The following is a 4,804-nucleotide window of genomic DNA, read 5'->3' as shown; positions in this document are numbered from 1 at the left end:
ACCACGGCACCCAGTGCATAGCAGGTATCCAGTAATTGAGGAATATTACTGTTGAGGAAATTATTGTCCTTTCATGAAGGAGCATGCTACATTGGAAACTACCCAAATTAATTCTTTGGCTCTGAGGTCTACTGAATATTCACTTGCTTGTAAAGTTGATTTTTTTAAGTTTACTGGTTTCCCCCATTTTATAGATACAGAAACTGAGGCCGGAAAAATGACTTTGTTCCACTGTGTTACGAAAAGTCTGTCAAAGGGAATCAGAACCTAGGTTTTCCTGATGGCTGGATGTTGGCTATCTAAAAATTCAGTTTCCTGAAAGCCAATTCACCATCAGTCAATGCACTGTGCTTACTTGTTTCTTTTCAAGTATTTTAAATATTCAGGTTTGCGTGACCTACTTTCACAGCTGCGTTTTAAGGGGTGTTAAATTGATTCTCTCCCCGTCACCTGCCACCACACTTGGATGCTGAGGGTAGGGGGAGGTGGAAGCTGAGGAAGGGAGGGGGGCTGATGGGGGGGCTGGTTTATAGACTAAACACTATAAGACATTTTCCTTTTCAAGAGTGTACTAATGAGTCATCATGAATATATTCTCTTTTTCCTTCTTTGGATCATGGGATTCTTGATCTATTAAATGTCACTAGTTGGCTTAAGATCTTTCCCCCTCCCTGTTTTGTTTTATTCCCACTTTCTCTTCTCATCTACCCCTGCGTTGCCCCCATCTCTGGCAAATGAGCTTGCTGTGTACCTTTTTGCTTGTTTGTGATCTTCCAGACTGGGTATTGTTTTGTGCACATGATTTAACTTACCCAAATGGTATTGTGTTCCAGATCACGTTTGTTTTCATTCAGCTCTCTCCAGACGCTGTCAGAGGGCATCCAAACGGTTTAGAGCACGTGTCGTCCACTGCTTCTTACCTCGAGATGCCCACTTCACCCAGCCCCTCCCTCTGTGATGGAGGCAGCCACTGGCCTTTGTCTCTACCTGAAGCGAGGCTGCAGTGAATATCCTGGTGCCTGCTCTTTTACAGACCGAATGGGCAGAGCTTTAGGCTGTACACCTAGGAGCAGGAATTCTGAATCATCAGAATTCACATGTTTCTATTCTGAGAACAAGAATTCCTGACGTTTCAGTGGAAAATTCTATAAACAGATGAGACCCACTTAACCTTCTGTGAAGAAAGAATTGAAAACTGTCAGGGGCTGAAACTGTGTGTGTGGCTGAAAATTCAGCTATTGTTGTTTTTTTTTTCCAGAGGAAAAACTCAAGAGGAAATGGGTTTTCATAGCATTAGGGGAATTCATGGGGCGAACGAGGGAGAGTTTTCCGTAGCAAGATTCTGTCAAGGATGTGTATGAAGCTTCTTTCCTTAGACAGAGGATGGTCAGGGCAGGGTCCACACTTGGTCTTGGGCGGGGAATCAGAGGGTCACTCCATGGGGGTAAAGTCAGTGTTCAAATTCAGCCCCCCACCGCCCTTGTCAAAGAGCCATTAGCCTTTTACCCAAGTCATGGTCATATTTAGATGATCTTACTTACAGAACACCCCCAAACTGCATTTCCAATCATGACCTGTGCTCTCTCTTCAATATTTCTACTGTTTTGAATGTGGATACCACTGGGGAGTAGAAATAGGGGTTGGGGCAGAGGAATACTATATTCATTAAAAGCTTTAAAAATGTGAACTTTGTGTATGTGCAGCTTTGAGAAAAATAAAAAATTTAAACATATTAAAAAAAACTCTGCTGTTAATTTTTTGTTGTATAAGTAATACCTACCCACTGGACAAAATTTAGTAAATTCAGAGAACCGCTCCCAAGCTTCACCATCTAGAAATATTTATGACAGACCTCTAACGCTACCTGGGCTTCCCAGGTAAAGAACCTGCCTGCCAATGCAGGAGACATAAGAGACGTGAGTTTGATCTGTGGGTTGGGAAGATCCCCTGGAGAAGGGCATGGCAACCCACTCCAGTATTCTTGCCTAGAGAGTCCCATGACAGTGGTGGATACTGTTTACTGGGTCGCAAAGAGTTGGACATGACTGAAGCAAGGAGATCCAACCAGTGAATCCTAAAGGAAATCAGTCCTGACTATTAATTGGAAGGATTGATGCTGCAGCTGAAACTCCAATACTTTGGCCACCTGATGTGAAGAAGCGACTCATTGGAAAAGACCCTGATGCTGGGAAAGATTGAAGGTGGGAGGAGAAGGGACGACAGAGGATGAGACGGTAGGATGGAATCACCGACTCAATAGACATGAGTTTGAGTAGGCTCCGGGAGCTGGTGATGGACAGGGAGGCCTGGCATGTTGCAGTCCATGGGGTCTCAAAGAGTTGGACATGACTGAGCGACTGAACTGAACTGAAGCAATGTAACACACATTGTTAACCAAAGCGACATAACTCACATTGTTATAGATTCTTTCATATTTTCTCAACATGTACATAGACATTTTTTCAAACAAAAATGAATCATGTCATTTTGCTTTTGTCACTTAAGAATATAGCTTTAGAATAAACTCCTAAGTCAAGGGGTGTTCATTTGATGCTGTGTGAATTGGAATCCCTTTGTTTCCAGTGACAGAATTTCAGTGTTGTGTGTCTTGGGATTAAGTAGATGCAGGACTTAAATGCTTCCAGGACTCTCTATCTCTTCTCTCTTTGGTTGCTTTTTATGTAATCAGTTCATTCTTCTCTCTTACTGAACACTGGCAGAAAATATTGGGACCTGTTGTGGAATTTCACACCTTGCCATTTGAACTCTCCAAAGAAGTTTATCCCTGATTTTTATGGATCTCAAATCCAAAGTCCCACAAAGGGCACACTAGGTCACTGTGTAGTCAGGAAAGGTTCTCATAGAAACCTGGTGAGTGAAGTGGAGGAGGAATTTTAAGAAGAATGGACAAGGAAGAGAGACCACTATTAACAGAAAGGGAGGATTCAGAGCAGAGAAAGTAATAGCATCTTCCATAGATTTGTGAGGATAAACTATACTCTAGTGAGTTTTGGGATTTCCTGGAGACTGGAGGCTGGCCTCTTTACCTCGAGACGGTAAACAGTTTGCCTGCAATGCAGGAGACCTGGGTTCAATGCCTGGGTTGGAAGGATGCCCTGGAACAGCTACTGATTCCAGTATTCTTGCCTGGAGAATTCCATGGACAAAGGAGCCTGGCAGGCCCCAGCCCATGGGGTCACAAAGAGTCAGACATGACTGAGTGACTTTCACTTTCAGTGAGTACACACCAATATTCACTCTACGCAGCAATGTAGTGGCTGCCCATTGGCCAAAGTCTAAATGTTACTGGGACTATCGTCAACAAGAGCTTTGTCTTACGGGATTTTTATGTTCTGAATTCCCGTGCGATAGATGGCCCTGGCACTACTTCCCATCATCTCCTCCAGGGGAAGGACACTTCAGCAATTTCTGTTTGTTGTCTCCCTCTTAGAGACACTGCTTGCCGGATGTGGGGGTGGGGGCCAGTTTGAAGGTGACCCAGAGCTGTCAATTTTGCCAACTGTGACACTGTCATATGCTGTCTCTTCCTGGCACAGGTATGATGACTATACAGGAACACACACCAAAGGACACAGCAGCCAAAGCAAAACCACATGCCCCGGTGGGTGGCTTAACCTAGATTTTGCCCTGAAAAGCGGCCATGGCAGGATGAGCAAGCCCAGCCCTCAGGCACGATGCCCGGCTCTGACTGAGCTTGAATCCTGACTAACGCACAGTCTGGTCTTGGGGGACTTTTGGACAAAGATGTCAAGATCGTTCATAGTTACCAGAAAAAATGCTTTCTGAAGTGTTCTGCCTTTTTTTTTTTGGTGGCTGGTGGAAGCAAGGATACTTTTATTCCTCTTCTGGTTTTATGAAAATCAGACAGAAATGTAAATTTCACTCATATTGTCAGGGGTTGAGTACAGTTATATTCTCAGGGGCTGAGCCAGGGTGGTATGCTGAGTTTGGATGCTCTAGCCTGTGGCTAGAGCCATTTCCAGAAAGATGCAGTGGCCAGTGAAATGGAGCAGGACCCTGTAGAGCTCCAGGGCACAAAAGCCTTTCTGTGTCCTTCCCCTCAACCATTTCCTGATTATGGGTAATAGCCTTCAGTCTGCCTGCATGACCTTCCCTGAGTTCCAGCAGAAACAGGTTCAAACAGTTGCCACTTAGGGAAGGGAGGGGATACAGAGGAGGAACAGTCAAGAAACAGCAGTGCAGCCTTGGAGTAAAGCTCCGGTTCCTCCTCAAGGGACGTGTGTGTGTGTGTGTGTGTGTGTGTGTGTGTGTGTGTGTGAGTGCTCAGCTGTGTCTGACTCTTTGCGACCCCAGGGACTGTAGCCCAACAGGCCCCTACGTCCATAGGATTTTCCAGGCAAGAATACTGGAATGGATTACCATTTCCTCCTCCGGGGGATCTTCCTGACCCAGAGATTTCCTGTTTCCTGTGGCTCCTGCATCTGCAGGCCTTTTTTTTTCCTGGCGGCACCTCTGTGTATGTTGTTATGTATAGCCCTAGTTCTCGAACAGTATCTTTGAGCTGTTTTGCAGATACTGAAACCGTACTAAGTGGGAGAAGTTAAAAGCATGCTCCTATAGGCACAGAGACCCCAGACCTGTTGAAACTGGAAGGTTGATGATGCTGACCCCCATTCACCTCACCACCAACCAATCAGAAAAATGTCCACGAGCTGATCAAGCCCTCTTTGAAACATTTCTATAGAACTCCTCACTATCCACTCCAGGTGGGGACACACAGTTCTGAGGACATTAGGCTGCTGCGGCCCCCTTTACCTGGCAA

The sequence above is a fragment of the Bos taurus genome, chromosome 23 (assembly GCF_002263795.3).
Source record: "Bos taurus isolate L1 Dominette 01449 registration number 42190680 breed Hereford chromosome 23, ARS-UCD2.0, whole genome shotgun sequence".
Classification (NCBI taxonomy): Eukaryota; Metazoa; Chordata; class Mammalia; order Artiodactyla; family Bovidae; genus Bos; species Bos taurus.
The sequence above is the reverse complement of the archived record's forward strand: the minus strand, read 5'-3'. Positions refer to the sequence as shown.